Raw genomic sequence first — 25,147 nt, 5'->3', positions numbered from 1 at the left:
TTATATCATTGTGTGGGGTGATACAACAGAAAGAGTTTTTGAGAAAGGGAAGAAAATAATCAAAATTCTTTTGAAAGCTGGTTTAGCCATAAAAGAAAGTGAGGTAAAGGGACCTGCATGGGAGATCCAGTTCTTGGAAGTAAATGGTAGTCTCTACCATCATCATGTGCCTATGAATGTGGTTAACAAAATAGGAACATGTCTCCACCAGCTAACAAGGAGGAAACACAAGCTTTCCTAAGCCTTGATGGGTTCTGGAGAATGCACATCCCAGGTTTTAGTCAGCTTGTGAGCCCCCTCTATCCAATGACCTGGAAGAAGAATCACTTTAGGGCCTTGAGCAACAACAGGCCTTTGAGCAGATCAAACAGGAAATAGTTTATGTGGTAGCTCTTGGGCCTGTTCATACAGGAACAGCTGTGAAAAATATACTCTACACTGCAGCTGGGAAGCAGGATCTCACCTGGAGTCTCTGGCAAAGAACATCAAGAGAAACCCTAGGTTGAACATTAGGGTTTTGGAGCTGGGTTTATTGAAGATCAGAAGCCCACTAAAATCCAACAGGAAAAAGATATTAGCAGCTTGTGAGAGGGTTTGAGTTGCCTCAGATGTTGTTGAGACAGAAGCATATCTCCTCTTGATACCACAATTGCTGGTGCTAGACTGGATTTTCAAAGGCAACTTCCCCTCAACACATCATGCAACCCATGCTACATGAATGGGTGAACAGGATTGATTACACAACAAGCCTGAATGGGGAAATCCAATTACCCAGGAATCCTGTAAGAGAGGGACTGGGCTGAAGGCAGAGATTCTGCAGCATTGCCTGAGAAGGTGACAGGTGTTCAAGAAGCACCACCAAACAATGAGTTATCAGGAGACGAAAGAGGCTGTGCTCTATTTATTGATGGATCCTGACATGTAGAGAATAAGCCTATTTTTCTTCTCTTTGCTTCTGCACATGCAAACTTTCACTTTTTCTTTAGTAAACGGCCTTATTTCAACCTCCAAGACATTTTCCATCTTATTTTTTCTCCCCTGTCCAGCTGGGAAGAAAAATGATAGAGCCACTTGGTGGGCACCTGGCATCCAGCCAACATCAACTAGACACACCAACCTAAATGATTCTATGATTCTCTAATTTTATCAAAAAGGTCAATCACCTTTCAAACTGAACATCTTTTTTTGAGGGAGCTTCTCATTGCTCTAAATGTCTTAATGAATTTTCTCTACCCTAGAAATCCTGTAGCTGAATCTCAGGCTTTAATTCCAAATAATTTGGGAAGTACAGGGGTAGAAACAGATCTGTCTGGCTGCCTCTGGGTAGCGACCCAGAAGAAGGGGATTTCCTAAGAAGAAGGCCTTTACAACCTTACATCTGTAGTTGCAATCCTCACAAGCTCTTCATGCGCCTTGCACTGTTGGTCCAGTGTCGATTTTTGTTCTGGAATCTTTTTTTCGTTCCTGACTGGATTCTTTCTCTGTCTCCTGGCAGGCCATTATCTGTTGCTTCTCTGGACAGGTTTCAGCTTCTGCTGACAGTGGTGGCTTCTATATCTTCCAGTTTGCTTTGGTCTCAGGGCCTCCTTTTACAGAACTAAACAACAGTTTGAGGTATGTTAAGCAGGAGTTTGAAGCTTTTGGCCTAAGGTTTCAGCAATTTCAACTACTATGCAAAACTACTCAGACAAAATGATACATTTAAAATAATTCAGTTAGCTAAAATTATGTTTCAAAAAAATTTCTACATACATGTCATGTTAGAAAACTATTTGTGCAAGCTTTTTATTTTCTTGAAGGCTACATTTATTACACTAATGCCAATGATTTAATATTTTTTTTCTATACATGTAATATGGAAAAAGAGCAACAGATCAATACATGACAAAATAATAATTCACAGAATCACTGAAATATTTAGGTTGGAAAAGATCTCCAAGGCCAATTACCACCTTAATAACTGGACTATAACACTAACTGCCACGTTCACTCATTTCTTGAACCTTCTCCAGGGATGATGACTCCACCATGGGTAGCCCATTCTAATGTTTAACAATACTTTTCAGGAATAATTTCTTCATGAACCTCCCCTGGAGCAGCTTGAGGCCATTTCCTCATGTCCTGTCGCTGGTTGCCTGGGAGAAGAAGCCAGCCCCCACCAGGCCACAACCTCTCTTCACATGATTGCAGAGAGCATAAGGTCTCCCCTGAGCCTTCTTTTCTCCAGATTAAACACCCCCAACTGACTCAGCCACTCCTCATATGACTCACTCTAGATGCTTCATCAGGTCTTTTGCCCTTCTCTGGACATGCTCCAGTCCCTCAATGTCTTTCTTGTAGTGAGGGGCCCAGAAATGGACACAGAACTTCAGGCATGGCCTCACCAGTGAATTCATCTGGTTCCATTAAGTAGGATAAATTTTAAAAACTAATAAAAGGCTAAATTCAGTCTATACTTCTAAGAAATTCAGAAATTCAGAGGTTACTACTTTTTCTAATTGTCTTACCTTTGCTTGAGCAATTTCTTATTTATGTCACGTATGGGATTTTAAATAATTTTGTATCATTAAAATAAGAAGACATTTTGTATTACTCTAAAGTCATCTTTATTTGTGTGGCTAATTCTATTTTTTTTGGTCCTGGGCAGGACTGTCATGTTTAAAATAAGTGACAAGGTTGTTGCTTGTCATGAAATAGTAAAGATCTATGTTTTCTTCTCTGTGCAAAACTCTTCCCATAAGACATTTTGCTGGTTTTCATTTAAAACAGCAATAGTCATTTTGTTTGTCTCCTTGGAATTCATGAATATTATTTTTTCTCATTGTTTAATAAGAAGCAATTGGAATATATTAATATTAATAAACTGTCAACCTGTAGACATTCTGAAGTAACATTTTGGGAATAAATCATAGATGAAATACCATCTTGTGAATAAATCATAAATACAGGTGTGCACACATTTGCACACACCTAGGATGTATTATATGCATAAATATATGTATGCATCAAATGGATACACTAAAAACATATTGATTTAAAAAAATTATTCTTGTCAAGAAACTATGATGGCAGAAATAAATAATTCTGCTGTCTGCTCCTTGTCTTGCTCTTTCTAAATAAAGTGTGACTAGGTAAAAGTAGTAAAAATGCCAAGAACTAAAATCATTAATTTCTGATGTAACATTCTTAGAACCTCTGTTACTGGGCCAAATACTACAATTCAGTAGCAATTTTAAAATGTCTTAGAGGTTTTTAACTTCTAGAGGTGCTTTAGAGAAACCAGTTCAAAGGCTGAGTCCCTAGTGCTTCGTTACATCAATTGCAGAGATGTGACAAATTATCTAATGCCAAGAGTCCTCTTTCTTAATTTAAACTAGGCTTTTATAGACAGCAGTTTGTTTCACAAAGGATATTCTTACTTCATTTTTGAATAATTGCATTGAGTGTGCATTGTGCTTAGCAGCCTTGGCCAAACAACAAACAACTGGGCTTCCTGACCTCTCTGAATGCATTCACATCTGACTGCCTGTAAGGTGTTTCCATTTCCATTTCAGATGCTGCTGCCTATAAACAAGAACATGGGCACATTTCAAACTACCTACGTCTTCCATCTGCCAATCCTTTGAACATCATCTGTCCTCACCTGACATCTGTACCAAAACAGATGCGATACACTGTGGTTTGGCAGGACTATACACCCTACAGACAGGCTGGATCCACACTCTGACTAGGATCGAGATCCAATTTTTCTCCCCCAGAATTCCCTGGGAGTCTCTTCAAATCTGTCTCTGATCTTGGTCCAAGGGCAAGAAACAAGCCTGAATGTGAATGAAGGCATGGATCCATGCTTAGAATGGAGAGTACATATTTCTGTTGTGTGACCCAACACTATGTGTGACCCAACACTACACTGAGGAGAGCTGCTAGAGGTATTTCATTTCTTCTGCAAGGTATGAGAGAACCTCATTCAACAGGAGCAGTGGATACAGGATTTATATCTTAATATCTAAACTGCATTTACCGGTTCTTCATGTGTCAACTTCTTTTTCACTGGCAATTGCAACAACTACAACTCGTTCAGCATCTGCAACTGTAACCAGTAAATTTAATTTGTCAGAAGAAAGTGACCTGTCTTATGAAATCCAAAGCAAAATGCTCATTAGCACTCAGTAAATATAGACCACTAAGATGAGTCTCCTTCTGGTACTTCAGAGTGCATGACTCTAATTCAAGATGATCATGCTCTGACAAAAAGCCTATAAATACCATAAAAAGATGCATACAAATGACAAAATAATAAAACAGTATCTCTTGAACTACAGAAATTATTATATGTATTAATAGATTTCATTCTTTATTTACAATTTATTCTCTCCTTAAAAAAAATCTCACATTATTTAGTTGTACTGAATTAAGCACAAGAATATCCATCTTCCATTCTGGTTATAGTTTCTATGAAAAGTATAAATCTTATAATTAGTTCTTTTACTGTCTTCAGAAAGGTAGGACTTTGATATGATCTGAAGAATCCCTTACTCTTTCCTTCACAAATGCTTCAATATGTGCTGAAAATTCTTTAGCAAAAATAGACAGTTTCCACTTAAATTTCAGATAAAGCCACTACAAATCCTAAGACAAATTTAAAAATTATATGTCTATTAGCACTTTTTTTTGTTTGTTTCTCTTAAAGGTCAACACAATTACTGTGCATAGGGGTATCTGGAGTGCAATTTTGCTACTAACTGTATTGCCTTTTTCTGGTGTTCTTCAGCAAGCTCTCTGTCCCCGTCTTCAGATGTTCTTGCATCAAAGCCAGACAGGAGGTGTTCTTGGCAGTTACATGATCCATATGTCAAGGCATGGAATATTTTTTTAAAATGATGGTTTGTGTCTACATACCTGCAGATTCAATTTTCATCACTAATCAAGTATTTTGCCAGACTAAGAGGAAAGTGAAGCAGCTGACTACATGCTCAGCATGGGTCTGCTTCCAAATTTTTGTCTCTGTTGTCAAAGGACAATTTTTTTGAATTTTATTTTGTTTTGGGGCCAGTTTATTTCTTTGTGCATTTTGTAAATAATCTTTCACTAGTTCCTAATGAGATCCATATGTAAGTCGATCAAAGGGTTATATCCTCATGGCCACATGTGATTCAAAGCACACTGGCCACAGACCCATTCACAGAACATTAAGCAGAAATTAGAAATAAACTAAGCTTCTTTTCTACATAAAGGCAGTGAATTATTATTGGCTGCTCTTCAGCAAATAGAAGGATTATATTACTCTTAACAGAGATTGCCTATCCATCTGGCCACATGGATGCCTGCTGCCTGATTAGTGCTTTGGTAGGAGTTTTGATTTGCTCACAGTAACAGAAAATGTATAGTTGTGTCTCCCCATTTAAAGTTAGAGTGGTCTTCCTAAAACATGTCAGTATTCAGTAACGGTTGGGAATTTGGTTGTTAATGGATTGTCTAGGCAGAGGATAGACAAAACCCTGCATTTTGTTTTCTTATTATCTTGCAGATTTCATTCTGTTTTTACTAAGGGTTCAACTAATCTTATTTCATAAAAAGGATGTACTAGTAGCTGTTCTTTACTCATGCCAAAAACTAAAATAAAACACTATTTTGTTATTTATAATTTATTTGAAAACTCAAATTTGTGTGTTAAATATATATGGAAAAATTTCAATGGATGTAGGTATTGCAATGTTTAGAGCTCGAAGCAGGAAACAAAAACTAGTAAGAAAAGCATTTGTCATCATCTTAACTCTTTTCTAGTCTCCCTGGATGCTTCTTTTCAAGTAAGAGACATTTTACTTGACACCATATCTTGAGATATATATTCATATCTCTTCTACTCTAATGAAAGGATTGAGTCAACACCAGAAGCTTAAAATGCATGGCAATTATTGGGCTCAGGCATCCACCTTATCATCTCAAGGGTTCTGTGAATCAGGATGAATGGCATTACGTAGACCAAAGAAAAGAAGCACTGAGTATTGTTTTGTTTTGTTTAATCCTATCCTGAAATAAACGCTATCAGGAAGACTACACACATAAACCAGAATTTTTTTTTTTCATCCCAAGTAGTTTAAAAAAGAGACATTAAAATAGCTGGCAAAGTTTTGGCCCTTTAGGCTTATTTATGAACACATATATGTAATTGAACAAAATAATTTGTTCAAATAACAGCTTCCCACATTACACTTGGCTTCATTGGGCTTTCTCACCATGGCACACTAGGTTCCTTTTTTGAATTGGACTAGAAAAGAGTTCAGTTGCTGTCTCCTCAGGAATGGAGGGACATACTTAGTCTCAGCTGTTTCCAGTTGGTCCTCCACTTAGTGTTTCTTCAACCCTTTTTTCCCTTTCAGAAAATCTATGTTTTTTTTAAATAAACTGACCGACAAAAGAGCAAACAAACAAGAAAGACCTTTCTTCTGTCATTGCCTTCCAGAAATTGATCCAGTCAGTGTTTCTCCAGACCCAATTCAGAACTAGAATGACACATAACCTGTGCATAAGAAATGTGGCACTTCTAGTATTAGTCCAATTTCTACCTCAGAACTACACAACCTTTTTTCTCAAGATGTGCAAAAGAGATCCTCTTAGCTGCAGTGAACTTCTCTTCTCTGTTTGAAGGAGGAAGCTCTTCTATTTTCTATAGGTGGTTTCTCTTTATTAATCAGTCAGTTTGACTTGATGTTTTGCAAACAAAGTTAAATAGTTTTTAATCCTTTTGATGCCACTATGGAGACTGATTGAACAGCTTGATGTCAGTGGAAGGCTCAGTTCAGTTGCCCATACGGAGCATGTAATGGGATTCATACAAAAAAGATAAAAGCAAAGTCTAGATTTCACAACAAATACCATTACCTACCTCCAAAGCAGAAAAAATTTCAAGCGCATCACCATGATTTTGAATGAATTTTAAAATTTACAATTTATAATTGCACAAACTTAAGCAAACGCTTTACTATGAACAAACAAGAGAAGGCAGTGATTTCATAAACAATTTTGTGGTCTCCTACACAGACCCACAGATGTTCTTCTACTTTATTCTCTCTCTCAAGGATAAAAGAAAGGCAGCTTAGTCCTAACATCACTTGGCTCAGTTCTTCTTAAAAGCATCATGAGACTGAGACTCCCAGTCAAGCTAGTCTTCTGCTTCTCTGTCCTTTCTGTTGCAAAGCTTTGCTTGTGTAAAATCAAATGTCTCCAGCTGCTCTTTAAGCCTTTTAGCACGTGGTCTCTCCCCAGTGAACAAAGAGAGCACTTTCCTGTTTGCTTTTCGTATACTCAGAGTCATTTGCCAAACCTATACTCAGAGTCCATTGAAAAACCTCCTATAGATTTTGCCTCTCTGGTTAAATGCACCTCTTCTCTTTCCTCCTCCATGTAAATTTTTTTCAGCAAAAGACATAAAAGTGCACATTTCTATTTTTCTGAAATACTCATAATACCAATTGTAAGACTGTCTCTGTAGCCTGTTTTTGCTGGGTTTAATTGGAAGTATTTCAACTGGTGTCTCCAGTTGGAACGTCCTAGGTTGGTTTAGTGAAATTTCTTTCTACTTGTCCTCTTTTCATCTCCTTAAGTATAAGCATATATTTGTATTGCTATTAATAACCACTCATATAATTGATAAGAATTGCCAAATGTTGGCTGTAATACTTGAGCACATTGAAAGATTTTGTACGTGTCATCAGGCACAAGAAAGCCCACAAGTTGAATATGAAGCAACTCATGGATTTCACAAAGGGCTATTGCAATCCTAAAACTGCAGATACAAAATTCTCTCCCTCTGTCATCTCTCAGTCCAAGTTCTAGTAGTATTAAATAAAATAGTCCTCTACTTGTTTGTGTGAAGTATAAATAGTCCAATTTATGAGTCCATTCTCTTGACAGATTTAACAAAGACAGCAATGAATTCCAACCATTCAACATCTATGAAGAAAAATGTAAAGTTCATGAAAACCATGGGATCAAGACTAGGAAGCTAATTTCTTTGCAGTAATTTTAATAGTAAGATTGAGACCATAGGCCACTCATGCACTTTTGACATCACAAACACTTCTGACAGGGATTAATTTCATATCTGTCATGATAGCTAGTAATTGAGTCTCAGTGTAATTGGAAGTAATGGCTTGTGTCAACAATACTTCTCAGAAACACAGATTTACATGGTAAGATCTCTTGGTATGTACAAAGTTTAATCAAGCCATGACTGTAGGAGAAGCTGAATATTACAGCTGGTGTGCTGCCTGATAAAGACCCCGTTACAAAAATTGCTCTGAAGAACCAATTTAAAAATTATTCCTTTCATATTAATTTCTAAGTCAGGACTGAAATAACATAATTACTTGACTATTTTGTTGACCTTTTGTTGTGTGATAGCCAAATTTGTAATGTGTTGTGGTGGTTTAGGAATGGTGTTTCCCAATTAAGTCTTCCTACTGGAAAATTCCAAACCATGCACTGCTTGCTCACTCCCCCTCCCTTTATCCCTCCCCTTGCAGTGGGATGGAGAGAAGAATTAGAGTCACAAAAGGTAAAGATCACGGGTCGAGATAAAAACAATTTACTGGAAACAGCAATGAAATAAGAAAGGAACAGTAACAGCAACAATATAAATAACAGTGCACAAGAGAAGCAAACAATTCACACATAGTGCTCACCACTACAGCACATGGGACCCCCAACAATACCCCACCACACCACGATACATGACCTGAAAGGGGCCACTTTGCCCACCCCCAGAAACGGCATCAGGTGGCATAGAATAACCTCAGGTTCTACTCCATGCCTGTCCTGGCTACTGCAAAAATTAACCCCGTCCTGGCCCAAGCCAGGATGTGTACTTGATAGTAATTCATGGGTTCAACCTTCTGTTTCATGGACAAATGAAATATTTTTATTTTATACTGAGCATATATTTGAATAATTTGTTGAACTACAACCTTATTTGTCGTATGCAAACATGTTTTCAACAAAACTATGCAAGTAATCTTTTTCTCTAGTCACCACAAAAACATTGAACCTTTCAGACTACCATCATTGGGAACATTGGGCACAACTGAGGAAAAGTTCCAGTATGTGGAAACTGGAATTAAAAAATAAACTTTTAATAAAATTGCAACAGATACAGGGGTAGACACAGAGCGTTGAACTATACAATATGGACATTTCTTAATAAAATTTTTACATTTCATTGTCCTGTTGTTAGGTCCAATTTGCTTATGTCTAAAACAGAGGTGCAAGTACACAGAACAAATAGATCTGTAAATTTCAGCTGTAGGTTAATCAGTCAGAATATGGATATAAAACATAGCATGTGATCATGATAAAGCAAATGAAATCCTAGAATGTATGAAGGGAAGTATTACTGCTAGAGATAAGGAAGTGCTAGTGCAATTAGATGAGGCACTGGTAAGACTTCCTCTGCAGTAATGCACACACTGTCCTGGTAGCCTCTGTTTAAGAAAGATTAATTAAACTGCAATAGTTGCAGAGAAGGGCTGCTACGATGATCAGGGAAAAAAGAGCTTATCTTGTAAGAGTAGACTAAAATAACTTAATGAAGTCTGATAGGGTATATCATTGCTCTCTATAAATACTTCAGAGGTAGATAAATGCTAAAGAAGGAGAAAGCTATTTAAACTAAAAGACAAGGTTGACACAAGAACAAATGGGTATAAATGGGAAAACTTAGGCTGGAGATCAGAAGAAAGAGTGAGTTTCTGGAAGAACAAATCTTACTAGTTTAAAAGTGAGACAGGACAAGTACATAAGACGTTTGTGTAAGAATAGGAAGGAAATTGTCAAGATGACTAAGAAAATCCTTTTTGCTGTCTTTTCAAACCTTACCTATATGACCACCTGTATCTTCCATATCAAGAACTTAGAAAAGCAACCAGAATGCTGTTGTTTTATTGGTAAATAATAAAAGACTGTCACTATTGATTCATTTGGTCATTCAGAATGCAATGTACATCAAACTCCAGATTAATGATACATAGAAGACCTGCTAAGTCTGAAGTCCATGCTTAACTTGACCCTTTACCTCTGTAAAAGCAGAAGATAAAATAGGGGCTTTCAGGGTGTATTCCATCTTAAAGTTTTTTGGAAACAGAATTATGTAACTGGGTATCCTGAGAGCAAAGGAAGGGGAACCAGAAGCTAGATAATTTCTTTCTTCCATTTAGGGAAAATTTTGCCAAAAAAAAAACCAACCTAGCAAGAGATTTAATGTTCAGTACATCCTGCAATGCCATGTCCAACTCCTTCAGACTTTCTTTTTGCTACTCTGATTTGATATTGTTTTCAGTCCTTTTCCTTACACCTTACACAAACCTTTGTTCTTAGATTCTTTCTATATACAACCCTTGCCCACTTTTTTCCCTACTAATTAATTTACTTTTGGTTTTATTTCCTTTATAATTTTGGGTTTTTAACTCCAAAGTAAATTTTGGAACTTGCATTTGCCTTTTTCCTATCTGTCCATTCAACAGCTTTTAAACCTAAAACAATTTTGTTCAGTTAGATTGTTAATTCCTAAAGATAAGTACAGTCCACTGCTGTGATTATTGTGTTTCCTAAACCAAAGGTGTCCAAGTTTCCCCTGACAATCAACCTTGACAGGGCTGTAGTTACTTATATGAATTAACAAAATATTGTGGAGCAGCTCAGCTGAATGAAGTCAGCCTATTTTTTTTCTCATCTGCTCATTTTCTTGCCTTGGTCATCAAACTTATGGTACCTTCTCCTGAGATTTAAGAATACACTGTACATCAAGACCAGTGACATGTACAAGTGGGATTTTGAGTATCTGCACATAATCTAGAGCATAAAATTATTTTGTGCTTTAAAAAGGGGGTTATTACAGTCACAGGAAAAAAAAAAAGTAATGTGCAGGTCTAGTTAATAGTCCAAATAAAATAATTTATTTTTTCAATTATACATTTTGACAAATCACTTACAGGAAATTCTGCATCTGTTGACCAGGGTGCTTTTTGATAGGTTTGTTTTTATGTTCCAGTTTGTTATCATGACTATTTGTTGTTGTGGGTTGACTTTGACTGGTGATCAAGTGCCCACCAAGCTGCTTTATGACTTCCCCTCCATCAAGAAGACAGTGTGGAGATAAAAAACCAATGAAAAGGTTATTGGTTGAGTTAAAGACAAGGAGACCACTTACCAATTACCAACATAGGCAAACAGACTTGACTTGGGGAAAATTAATTTCATTTATTGGCAATGGAGTAGACTAGGATAACAAGAACAAATCTTAAAAAACAAAAATAATCCTTAAACCCACATCTCTCTTCTTCCCAGTCACATCTTCACTCAGAGTTTTCTATATACCCTCTTCCACCTGAGCAGTGAGATGAGGAATGAGAGTTGTGGTCAAATCACTACACCTTCTCTCTGACACTCTTTCCTCCTCATACTTTTTCCCTGCTCAAGCTTGGAGTTCCTCCCACGGAATACAGTCATTCATGACTTCCAACAAGGGTGCTTTCCACAAGATGCCTTTCTTCATGAACTGGTACAGCATGGGTTCTTTCCATGGGATACAGTTTTTCAGGAACAGAATGCTCATATGTGGGTACCTCACAGGGTTGCAGATCCTGACAGAAAATGTGTTTCTGCATGGGCCTCTCTCTCCGTAGGCCACAGGTCCTCTCATGATCCTGCTCCAGCATGGGCTTCCCGTGGCCTGCACCTTCCTTCAGGGCTGCTCTGGCATGAAGCCTATCCATAGTGTGGATATCTCTTCCACTCTGGACCTCCATGAGCTGCAGGGGGTCAACCTGTTTCACCACAGTCTTTACCACAGGCTCAGGTGAGAAACCCTTCTCCAGTTCCTTCAGCACCTCCTCCCCTGGCTTTGATGTTGTCAGAGCTGTTTCTCACATATTCTCAAGCCTTTCTTACAGTTGCTGTTGCACAGTGTTATTTTACCCTCCTTAAATGTGTTATCATAGAAGTCCTACCTATGTCACTGATGTGCTCAGCTTTGGCCAGTGGTAAGTCCATCTTAGAGCCAGCTGGAAATGGCTCTGTCCAACACACAGACAGCTTCTGGTGTCTTCTCACAACAGCCGCACCTGAAGCCCCCTGATATCAAAACCTTGCCACTTGAACCAAACACAGCAATATATTAAAAACTCATATATTTAGTATGGTTCTCAGGAATTGCACGTAACACTGCCTAGAATTTCAGATGCAAAACTCATTATTTTCTTCTAACATTTGAGGCATATCTCTTTGCAATTGAACATATTGGTAAAATAGACTAACTATACCATAGCATATACTCTGTAAAGCTCAGCATTTCAAGTTTATCAAAAAATACAAAAAGAGAAGATAGGCCACTAGAGGTTAGATCATGGGTCCATGTGGCATATTATTTAGTCCTCAGTCAATCCAGTCCAGATTCAACCCAGTAGACATAAATGGACTTCTGAAAAAGAACAAAACCAGTACAAGTTTAGATGACATTTCCCTGGAATACTTTCCCTGTCATTCTTTGGTATTTCAGCTTAGAGATTTTTCTGAGCCATGTGATTTGCCTGATATTTGTGATTTGCCTGCTTTGTGACCCTCAGTATAATCCTCTTTCGGGTACTTTGCCAATCTTGCCTTGACCTACACGCAGTTTTTTACACACGCTGTCCTTTGATACAGGGTACCTGTTATGATCTGGTTATTAAAACTGTTAGAGAGTTACCTCTGCCCAAATTAAGGTGCAAACAAGATCATATGCTGAAGTCAATAGTATGGATTTTATTTAACAGCAAATTTGAAGTAGACAGAGACAGATAGAAATAAACAGAAAGAGAGAAGGAAGAGGGAAAGGGAGTCACAGAGACAGATTAGGTAGAGAATAATCACTTCCCCATGGCATCCAGTTGATCCTCTTCTGGTCTTGGTAGTGAGGGTCACACAAAAGATAGAGTTCAATGGATACATGTGGGCCAGGTGGGAATGCCCAGGTACTTCCCCTGGAGGCGGGAACAGTTTTACGCTGTCTTTTGCAACAAGCTCTGGATCTGTTGCATCACTTTACATCACATGCAGTGCTCTAGTGCAAAGCCTCAGGAATGAGTCTGGGGGGCACGTTGGGGGTCTTGGATGGTTTATGACCATCCTCAGCTGCCTCTCATGTGAATGCCCCGTGTGTATGTGGCCTTCCCAGGGTGAGAGAATTTTACAACTAGTGACAGGTCACCAGTCTGATGTCATCCCATTCACTACAGCCCTTTGTGGCCTACCTGTGGGCCTGTTGCTCATGTGCATGATGTGTTTATCCAGTTCAGTGCTAGACATTGTGTTCAGAAGGATGCTATAGATACAGTATCAAAAGCCCTACTGAAATCCAAAAATATTACATGAACTGGCTGTCCTTGATCAACTAGGTGGGTTACCTTGTCATAAAATGAAATCATGTTTGACAGGCAGAACTTTCCCCTTATGAAGCCATGCTGGCTGTGACCAGTGACTGCATTGTCCTTCATTTGTTTTTCAATACTTCCCAGGATAATCTTCTTGAGGATAATCTTCTTTACTGTGTTTCAATACCTTACATACTCTTTTTGATGTATCACTTTTCAAGACATGTTATCAATATTTGGCCTTTTAAAAAAATCAATCACTCAATTGCATCCCTATATTCACATTAAAAGAATACTTTGGAAATAGAAAATTTCTTCACCCTGCTCATCAGAATGTGCTGGAGTAAACTAGGTTGGACTCTAATCTAGCATTTTGTCCTCAGATATCTTCCAGATCTGTTTTGGTCAAGAATGAAGAAAGCAATGAGGTCCTTCGTTATCTTTGTTTTAACAGAAGACTTCCATTATATGATTGTAATCTGTCATCCCTAATTAACATTAAATCATCCAAAATTTAAAAAAAAAACAAAATTAATGCTGAGTCAAACTAGTATGATAAAATTTCCTGTCTTCTATAAACAATCCTTCATAAATCCATACTTAGTAAGCTAAATTAACTACATCAGAAAGTCATACATAATGAGAATTCATTAAAGACAGTGACAACTTGGTAGGAGACAATGCACCACTCATTCCAAAAGCTACTGAGAAGCCTTACTTGATCAAAATGTTTGTTTATTTGGGGAATGGGTAATTTAATTATATCTCTTCCTGACAAAAGACATCCTTGTTGACTAGAGATGTAGGTATTAGCATATAAGGAATTTATTATTTCACCTAATCTAACAGCTTGACATCAGACTTAGACTTTGACCTATAAATAAGCACTGGAAAGTCAAAAACCAAACAAGCAAACAGGCAAAGGTTGAAAGACAAAAGAGGATATGCTGCTGAAAAATCTCATTTTCCTGGCATCAATTTTGCTGAAGTATAGCCTACCTCCACTGTGCTGAAGGAAAACATTTACCTTTGTAATACTGTTTGAAGTACATATATTAACTTTTGAGAAGTTTTAAACAAGGCAATGTAAGTTATTCTCTCCTGGTCCAAGGATGTGCTGTCTTTGTCATTGTTGCCACAGTCAATTTTCTATCCCACCACCTGGTAGCCACCTCCTTAGTGAGCAGAGGACTGCTGGAAACTACTTCAACTCTGGAAATGGACTGAGCTATTTCTTAATTATTTTTCATGACCACAAAGTTTTTTCCTTGCCCAAATTGTAGCTGAAGGAGCAGTGGTGAATCATTTGTGAACGTTGCCTCAACAGATATCTCATCTTCCAAGTCAAATCTTCCATTGACCACAACATGGAGACATTATTGAGATGATTAATATGACTGGCAAAGAAAGTTTTATAGAAGGAAAAATAATGCTTCTGCGGGATAGAGCTTGGAAATGTGCTGTGTTCAAATGCATAGAAGGTAACTTTATATGGTGGACAGAGGGAATAGGAAGTTCTCAGGTAAGTAAAATCAATTTGAGTTTTGGAAAATATTACAGAATCCTGGACCCAAATAATGGCTAAAGGAGGAGACTGAAAATTTTTTGCAAGATATTCACAGAAAAAGAAAATCCAAGTACCTTCTGTGGAATTTGGAAAATGAAAGTGAGAGGGAAGAAAGAAAATTTTGAAAGGAAAAACTCAGTGTATTCTTTCTGGGATCTTTGCTGAAAATATCTGGTAGCCTTAACCTTCAGTTTAAGTGGGATGTTTTACTATTTTTCTTGCTGTGTGTCTTTGTCAGAATTATTCTTCCTTTGCCTTTGTAGTCAAAAGTGGTTTTTTTGCAAAAACCTCTGACGTTTTAAAGCTAAACAGCCAGCTCACTATGGGTTATGAACTGATCAGTAGAATTCACAATCAGTTTTTGTTCTGTGGAGGGACCCAAGGAGTTGCTTCGAGGTACCCATACATCACACAAATGACAATGTTCCCTCACTATACAGTAGCTTCTGCTGTAACTGGCACAGCTATGGAACAGAGCATTTGGTCCGCTTGCAAAGGGAGCAATTTCATACAGTCTATGGATGTTGCCAAGGAATACTTCACTTTCAGAATGCCAACATAAATCTGAAAGTCACCAAGCAAGTACTTACGCAGTTCAAATAATTATTTGGATCAAAGATCATAAAATAAGTATATAAGCAAGCAAATATAATGTCTGTATTTAAATCAACTTATGATGGCTTTAAAAATATTAGAAACATTGAAGTATTATTAAATTACATCAAATATCAAATAATACAGTAAAATACAGATAAAAGCAGTAGCCAAATAATGCTTGTTACATTTGATGAAGGGAGAAACAAAACACAAACACATTTACAAACTATTTTTTTAATCTGGGAGGGATTTATGCAAAATTGGACAATATTTTATTTTTGTGCGTTCAGCATGTGAGGAAGTTAGTTTTGCCTGTTGAAGTTTCCCTGGAAATAATGCCAGTTTCAGCAATCATTTGATTTTTCAGAAACCTTTTTTCACTTCAGTCTTCATAATGAAAAGTTGCCTAAGGGCATGATCCATAAAACATAAATAACAAATTATTTTGTGCAAATGCAGCATTTATACTTTCTGCATAATGCAAACACTAACATGGTAGATACATTTTAATATTGTTCTAATATCTTTTAAATGAGTTTTGTGTTTTGGTTTGCATTGGGTTTTGGGTTTTTTTGCAAGAATATTTAGTAGTTATTAAATTCTGAGACAGAACAAGATAAAATAGTGTTTTGGGAGATAAAGATTAAAAATATAGATTGCATTTTAAACAAAATATTAAGTGCTAATTATGGATGTCGATTATAAACAGTTACATACAAATGCAAAAGAAATGTTTCACAATAGACTGTGCATGACAAGAAGGATAAAGATTGAATACTAATGGCAGTAAAGAAGGAGTTAAGGCCTAACCTTTGCCATATCTCTGCTTTCTTATTTCTTTCTTTATATTGTTTTTCCAGTTGGTACATCTATCTAATTGCAAACAGCTGCTGGCAGGATAACAGATTTAGCTGTACTTTAGCAATTCAATGGCAAATGCTGATATCTTTTACCTCAATAATCAGCGTATCCTCATTCAAGTAAACTTTCAGTGGGTTTGGCATTTGATCTGTTTTAAGTAGTCCCAATATGATTCAGGACAATCAAAAATTGTGATTAAAAAGTTTCACAGTATCCAAAGAACAACTAGTGTCAGTCTCATTCTTTTTCATGTACTGCAGTATCTGAAAACAATTCTTATATTAAGCACTGACAACATGCTTGTCTTCTCTTTTTTTTTTTTTTTTTTTGTTTCTTTGGTTTGGTTTGATTTTTTAATTTGTATTTTTATTTTTTCTTAGCAGAGTGTGCATATTTGAGAGAGAAAGATGCACAGTTGGATGCAGTCTTGGTACAATTAGTATTTCTGTTGTTCTGAAAGTATGAAGCAAATACCTGAAAATGCTTTATAACTCCAGAATGACCACATACCTACATTGCAATTGAATTCACTTCATCAATGTGGTAATTCCTTTTACTACTTTAAAGTTAAGACTATCACCTCCTACCTTTATTACAAAGAAGAAACTTTCTCTCAATGGGCTGAATGGGATCCTTGAGTGTAAACCATCTATCTGTAGTCTTCTTAGTGCTGATACAGTAATGAATGCATTTATTGTGCACAGATATTATAAAGTATTGCTTAATAAGGTGACTGGTTACACAGGATATAAAAGTCCAAACTTGAAATCCCATGTCAATTCCATTAATTTATTGGAAACATTAATTTCACAATCCTTCCTCTGAATTACCTTAAGAGTGTTGTTTCATTTAAAAATATCCAAAGATACTGTGCTGTCTTGCAGGTCACAATTACAATTTGATGGTTGAGTTAGCAGCTCTAAGGTAGACTAAATCTCCAAATGAATGGGTTCCATGACAGAGAGGCTTATACAAAAAAAAAAAAAAAAAAAAAAAAAAAAAAAAAAAAAAAAAATTATACAAATTTTGCTTTACACCACAAATTTCATAAAATAGAACTCAAAGTTGAGCACATTGGGAATGACCATCTGGGCCACTTACAGGCATCAACAAACAGTGAAAGAAAGAAAGAAACTACCATTCAGTCTACATTTCTGGACCTGTGTAGGGCAAGAGAGAATTAACTTTACAGTCTATATTGAAAGTTCAGTGTCAGAACTGGAGTAGGGATGCATAGAAAAACAAAGGATCTATTCTTTTTACAGGGTTCAGGCAATCATAGAAATTTTTTTTCTTGAATTCATATTTATATATTGACTGACTGTGTGTTGTGGTTTAACCTGGCAAGCAGCTAAACACTGCACAACTGTTTGCTCACACTCCCCCAACAGGATAAAGAGAACTGGGAAAAAAGTAAAACTCATGGATTGAGATGAAGAGAGTTTAACAGGACAGAAAACAAAGGGAAAATTCAAATCCAAAACACAACACTGTACCACCTACTAGGTAGAAAATTAAGTATACCCCAGCTGAAATAGGACACTGCAGTATGTATTAGGTCCAGGATGACCAAGTATGGGGTTTTTGATAACCATCAAAAAACCCACACTTACTTGAGGTAGAATATCTGTCCAGAATGCAATGTATTATCATTGTTTTCTCAGAGTCCTGGTTTTAGAATTTTATAGTGTTGTTACAAATTCTTTCCGTTTGTTTGGTTCAGAGATTTAGAAAATGCCAAGTATCCCTCCCCAGTGGATGTATGCAGAATACATTAAATTTTACATTGTCACTAGTGGTTCTGAACTTTCTGCTACAATCTTTTTGCTAATAACATTGGCAAAAAACCTAGTTTGGAACTGTGGTTTGGATATGTCCTCAATTCTTATTAAAACTGTGTAGGAAAACTAAAAATAACCCTGAAGACAGGAATGAAAAATGTCAATTCAAGAAATAGGGTAACAAGACTTTATTAGCTAGCTCAAGCACAGACTAGAAAAAGCATAAAAGACAGTGCAGTCCACAACAAATGTACATTTAGAGATTGTGTCAAAACCCTCTGTGCTCATGCAGTATGGCTTGATTTGCTTACTACTCCACCTTCATTTTGTCACCAATGCTGATGTTGTAATCCCTGTTACATGCTTTACAAGGAAATAACCCTTGTCCCAGGGTAAAATTTGGAAGGTAATAAAGAGCATTTCAGCACTGGATATATTCTGTCTGGTATTCACAATCATACAGATACACAATCCAGGATTACTGCGAATTCCTGAGTCGCATTCAAAGTTGCCAGGCTGCTCACATCTGCCTACATTTATTTGTAATTGCTTTTCTGAACAATATCATCTAGGTAAGGAACTGGGGGCGGGGGGGGGAGGGGGCTGAAAGTCAACAGCTTTGCTGATAAACACAGCAGGTATGTATTTAATATAATTTTTGCAGCCCAGACAGCTAACTTCCCTTTTCTAAAGTGGAACACATAACATAGATTCAAAAGGCAGCACCATCTTTCAGTGTAATAAAACTCTTTATTAATATTTTCAGAGGCTCTGGAGGAATAAAAATCTTCAACTGAAATATGTCTATTTGTCCCTTTCAAATCTAGAGTTCATACTCTTTCTGTTGTTGAATTCACCATCTCTTGTTTATTAGTGTGCTCATTGAGTATGGTCTTATCATCTCAATTTGACATGTCTACATTCCCAGAAGCCAGTTCTGTAATTTACTCCTAATTTATTCCTTGCTCAAGAAACATTCATCTTTGAAAAATAACTGAGGCCATTTACTATTTCACTATCAACTATAGCTAAGCCTATGGTGCTACAGCATATATACAGTGATACAACATATATACAGTGCTGTAGTGATAACATCATCAAGAGATTTTAATGAATATATATTCAAGTAGAAAAACAAATAATTTGGTTTGTTTTCGTTTGCCTTAAACAAAGGTGTTGTAGTCTGTCTAGCAGAGTTTTTACACTGCTTTGTGCACACTACAAATGCATCACTCAATATGTGGTAGAAGACAGCTGGATGTGTTTAGTAAGGTATTCAAATTTAAGTTTAACCTTCTGCATGATATGGAAAATAGATAAGACTTTTTGCCTTCTTGCAGAAGCTTTGGGGTTTTTTTTTGTAAATTGGCTGAATTTGTCCAACTGAGTGGAAAGTAAATGCATAGACAGGGAGTTGCCTTTCTCAAAAGTAAACTTCTCCATGTAATTTTTGGCTGAACAGGAGAGGATGTCTGGAGATTCAGGTAAGACTGCCAGTGTGTCCTTTTTGAAGAGAGATCATCTATTTCACCCCCTAGGGAATTCTAATCCAGCCATTCCTTGAAAGACCATGTCTTTAGTGCAGCGGACTTTTGCAAAGGCTGATCAATACCTAACTCTGTAGCTGATAAAACAAGATTCAGGTAGCACATCAAATATTCAGAGTAGTCTTTTACTGATGAGAAATCAGTGAAATGAAAATAAGCTGAATATTATTTCTCTTTAAACTGTGTTTAGAGCAGTAACTTGTTTGGTTTGGGGTATTTTTTTCACAGCTTTGAAACAGAACTTTCTATTGTCTTGTTTTTCCATTTCTCCAGAAGAATGATTTTAGGTCTTTCTTGTTTTTTGAAAGCTAAATTTCTGGAACAGCAACTTTCACATGTACTTTTCCATTAAATAAAGTAGTGCTGTTTCTGCCCAGTCCTTGCAAATATCACGTTAGTATTTTAAAGTTTATTGGAAGGTATTAGAAAGCATTTGGGAGGTCCATGGCATGTGGTATTACATAGGGTGTATGTTGAACCTCTGTTGTCTAAGGACTCTAGTCTTATCAGTCTCTTCAAGTCTTCGGCTCTGAGAAGTAGCATTTTCCCTCATAGTCTATGTATATGTCTCAGAGCACATCTGTATAAACCAAAATTATGCATGATCAAATGACAGAAAGCATCACTGAATAGTTTCACAGGTAAAAAAACCTCTGTATTCACAGACACCTACTTACATTTCCTACTTGGATGGAAAAAGCCCTAAAAAAACCAAATTTAACCTGAAGAATTCAAAATACTCTATTATGGTATAAAGATCATAACAACTTCCAACATATTCCTCTTCCCAAAATGAAATACCAATGAAAAATTTTACTCTACTGAACATGTCTGCCAAAATGGAGGATTTGAGAAGCAAAAAATTTACAACCTGTTTGTACAAGTGTGTAGTCATTACTGCTGTATACACTCTCAGATCCAAATCTGTTCCATGCTATCACTGAAAATCTGGTTTTTCTACCATCAGATCAGCAAATTTCAAAAGCTGATCATTTTGGAGAGTAGAAAGCAGTGCTTCAAACAGAGCAGACACAAAAATATTGTCAGGCTTTAAGAATGTAAGTGCATCAGCCAACATAATTAAATTTGATGATCATCTTGGTAACACCCTCCTGAGAAACTCTTTAGGATGGTATAATTTCATTCTTTCGTCTGTCAGATATGACTGCAGCCTGACAGCTTAGCTAGCTTAGTACATTTGTGACCAAAAATAGCCCATACTAGCTGTCACATTTTGTGAAATTCAATATAATAAAATCTAAATGCCAGGCTTAGAATGATAGACTCATAGAATGGCTTGGCTTGGAAGGGATCTTAAAGATCATATGGTTCCAACATTCCTGCCATGGACAGGGACACCTTCCACTAGACCAGGCTGCTTGTAATTCCATCCAACCTGGCCTTGAACACAGACAGTGTTGGGGCATTCACAATTTCTCTGGGTAACCTCTTCCAATGCCTCACTACACACACAGTTAAGAATTCCTTTCTAATATCTAATCTAAATCTACTCTCTTTAAGTTTGAAGTCATTCCCCCTTGTCCTGTCACTACATGTTCTTATAAAAAGTCTGGCTCCATCCTTCTTGTAGGCTCCTTTCAGGTACTGGAAGGCAGCAATTAGGTCATCCCTAAGCCTTCCCTCTTTTGGGCTAAACAATCCCAATTCTCCCAGCCTTTCCCCACTGGAGAGGTGCTCCAACTCTCTAACCACCATGGTGTCCTCCCCTGGACTCACTCCAACAGATTGATGTCCTTCCTGGGATGGGGCCCCAGAAGTGGATGCAGTGCTCCAGGTGGGGTATCACCAGAGTGAAGCACTGGGGCAGAATCCGCTTCCCTGACCACTTGTGACATCACTTATCACTGATGTCCATTGGGATCTGAGCCATTGACAACTGGATGTGACTATCCAACCAATTTCTTATCCATTTAACACTCCACCTGTCGAATCCATTTCTCTCCAGTTTAGAAAGAAGAATGTCATGGGGTATCGTGTCAAAAGCTTTACAGAGACCCTGATAAATGACATCTGTAGCCTTGAATACTATTTCTGAAAAGAAATCTGAACTGACAATACTAAGAGAAGAATAAGAAAATATGCTCAGAAAGCAGTTTGGATATGGTTGCAGGCTGCTTCTTCTCTGCTTTTGGTTTTCATGGTCTACAGCCCACAGTCCTGTTTGCCACTGATTTAACCAGGAGTATGGACATACATACTTATGGCATGTTTATTATAGGCTGAATCCCACATTTACCACTCCAACTAGTTTTCACTGTCAGATGCTCACTTGATGCTTGCCACCACAATTTCCTTTACCGGATTTCCAAGAGCCTGGAAAAGGTTGTGGAGGAACAGCTCTGACAGATCTCATTACACAATGTGGCTTGCCAGCATACCTCTGACAATCTTTAGTAACAGCTCCTGAATCCTACTAGTCTGAGAAAGGATAATTAAACTCATTCAGAGCCAACTCTGCTTCTACCAGAGACAGTACAGAAGCTTTTTATAGTGAAGTAACAGCTGACAGTAAGACTGAGAAGCCCTTGATGCAAGAAGCCTATCATATATATATAATTACATGGATTGCTTTGGCACTTGCTACACATTACAATGGTAAGAAATACTGTATTATACTATATATACTATAGATTCAATTTTCCTTTTGCTTATCATTAGGAAGTAAATTCTTTAGAAAAATGTTTGCTGTTACAACATGCATAGACCATGAATGTACTATTTTTTTAAACTGAAGTTTATTTTAACTGCATTAGCTTTAATTGAAGAAATAAAAATGTTTGATTCTGTAATTGCTAAATTCCCTCATCTCCTACTTTGGACTACCTTCAGGGGAATAAGGACTTCAACCATTTGCCCATGCATCCAGGGCAGAAAATTTTTTAAGGTTATGACTTCTCCTGAAAAATGTAACCCAGCTTCCATAAAATTTTTGCAATGTTAGAAATGTATTAATTAATTTTTTCCAATCCATACGTTGAATTCAGCACTGTGATATGCTCAGTATATTTTGACATTTGAAAATATCCTTATGAATTTGCTGTGTGAAAAAGCAAAACAAAAAATTATTCTTTCAATCTTTAATTTGCACATGGTTGTTTAAAACCAGATGGAAATTAAACTCCAAGAAAACGGCTCCCCTTTCCCCCACCCCCTCTGGTGGCAGAAACTGTGCGTAGAGATAACAATTTACTGAAAACAAACAGCAATAGAATAAGAAATGAATAGTAACAGCAACAATATTAATAGCAAGAGTATGCAAAAGAGAGGGTGATTTGCACACAAAATGTGCTCAGCACGTTGGCTCAGTTCGGCATGGCCACTGAGACAAAGACAAGGTGGCGGATGTTTCCACACTCTGGCAGTGACAAGATGGTGGACATTTCCGCAGCTAGTGCCACATGGCCTCCCAAGACAATGAAAAAGCAATGACGGACAAATCCCCCAAAACCCAGACTGTCTGCCCTGCACCATGCCCCCCACTCCTGGATCACTTGTTCCACTGGGCTTGGCTATGGTCCACATTATTCAGTTGGGTTTGGCTGGGCTTGACTCAACTCAGATCCTTTCAGGTCAGTGCCCACATCTAGGCTGGGTTTTCTGCTTGGAATTGCATTCTACTGAGGGGTGGGAAGGGACAGGCAGTGGCAGAAGAGGGACAGAGTCTGCAGTGTTGGTCCCTGAGGAAGAAATGGAATAAAATGGCCCACTTCTGGTGTGCATTCACCTTTTCCTTCACCCTAAAGCCAGGACCGGCCAGTGATGACCTGTTTGGCATAGAATAGCAACCAAGCCATACCCCCATGGCTTTAGGCTCTGCCCTTTCTTGGCGCTTGCGAGCAAAACTAGGACATTCATTAAGAGTCTTCTGTATTTGAATGTTTCAAGTATTTACATATATTTTGATCAGCGTAGAATATATTTTCTTTTAATTAGAGATTCTCGTTCCATAAAGGATAATATTGCAAGCTAAAAAAGAAAAGCATGGAATTCTTTCTGATGACAAGGTATTTAATAATAGTAGAATAAAGAGATTGGAAGAAATCTTGACAGATAAAGTAATCCATCCCCAGCTGAGGACTCAGCATACCTTCTATTTCATTAAGGTAACCAGTTCTTATAACCTGTCAGTTACAGATGCTGCACTACTTACTCAGATAACCTGTTCCTGTGCTCAACCATTCTCAGCTTTAAAATACTTCTACCTGATGTATGCCTTACCTCCTCCTCCTTCCTTCAAAGAAAGCCTGTTACTCGTCACTATATCTGCAGAGAATAAGAAGGATGGATTATTCCTTTTCTTCCTGCCACCTTTTTTGTATTAGAAGATGGCTTCTATATGTCCTCTCAGTCTTCCTTTTTCTGGACTAAAAAGCTCAAATCTTTTTTCATAGGTCAATTTTCATGGAGTTCCAATCATTCTCAGTCCAATATCACTGACAGTGATATATACCACATTGCTGCATATTGACAATGCAGCAGTAATCAGCTTCCAAAAGATGATCCTTCCTCACTGCTTACTGGCTAGCTTCCATAGTTGTATAAAAACTCTGAAATATAGCAGTAATAAAGAACACAGTACTGTCCCACAGTTTTCTGCTCTATCTGGATAATACACTTATACGTATAATAATGTTATCTAAGCAAGACAGTGGATCTAGAGATTAAGATAATGCAATCAATATGAACATAATTCTTATCACTTGCTATAAGGCGCAAAATCTGGTTTCATTACAATTTTTATCAAATCACTTCAGAAGATATTTGAAATTATTTTTTAATTTAATTTTTAAATTTATAAACATAAAATATCTGGTACAGATTACGCTTAAAGGGGAGATAAAACTCTAAAAGCACAAAATAAAGATCACTGTCAAGGTGCAGTACACCTTCATAACATTGTTTTTTGAAAAAGTAGTTTATTTTGAAAGTGCAAGATTATCTCTCCTGTTCTAAAATAATTCAGAAGATATTGTCCCCACATAAAGCATAAATCTCTGAATAGAGATATAATCACCATAGAAAATAATTTTCTCATCCAAAATTGTGAACAAAAATAGATTTACTGTGCAACAAATTTTGATTTAGAAAACCCAATTTTATTGGTTGTCATTAAAATAGTAAGAGAAGGTACAATTTAGGATTCAAAGTACTAAAATTACTTAGGGAAAGCATACCAAAAATTTTAAGCCACTCCTATAAAGAGCTCTCAGATTTTCAAACAGAAGGATCAATGTATTTAACTATGTATCTACCTACCTACTTGGGCAAATTTGCCTGTTAAAAATATTGCTGAAGTAAGGACAAGGCTGCTTTTCTGAAAAAGAAGAAAAATAAGAATTTTTGTGAGACAAAGGGGGTACAGGTCATGGA

The sequence above is a fragment of the Corvus moneduloides genome, chromosome 4 (genome assembly GCF_009650955.1).
Source record: "Corvus moneduloides isolate bCorMon1 chromosome 4, bCorMon1.pri, whole genome shotgun sequence".
In the NCBI taxonomy this organism is placed as follows: domain Eukaryota; kingdom Metazoa; phylum Chordata; class Aves; order Passeriformes; family Corvidae; genus Corvus; species Corvus moneduloides.
This window is presented reverse-complemented; position numbering follows the sequence as displayed.